This window comes from Tarenaya hassleriana, unplaced genomic scaffold (assembly GCF_000463585.1).
Source record: "Tarenaya hassleriana unplaced genomic scaffold, ASM46358v1 Cleome6, whole genome shotgun sequence".
Classification (NCBI taxonomy): Eukaryota; Viridiplantae; Streptophyta; class Magnoliopsida; order Brassicales; family Cleomaceae; genus Tarenaya; species Tarenaya hassleriana.
In genome coordinates, this window is record NW_010968505.1 from 1,238,425 (window position 1) to 1,238,646 (window position 222).

Genomic DNA, 222 nt, shown 5'->3' on the forward strand with positions numbered 1-222 from the left:
ATCTCGCTTTACAAATCATAAGCGGTCTCTAGCAAGACATTATGATTACCCGTATCGGAAAGAGTTAGATGTGATCTAACCGAAAAGCCAGAGATAGCTCAAACGATGATCCTATTTGTCTCACGATATCATAATCGAACTTATAGTTCGAATGCTTTGTCGTATCCCCGAGTAGACTGTTAGAGATAGATGACATTCATCTATAGTGTGGCCACACATTTC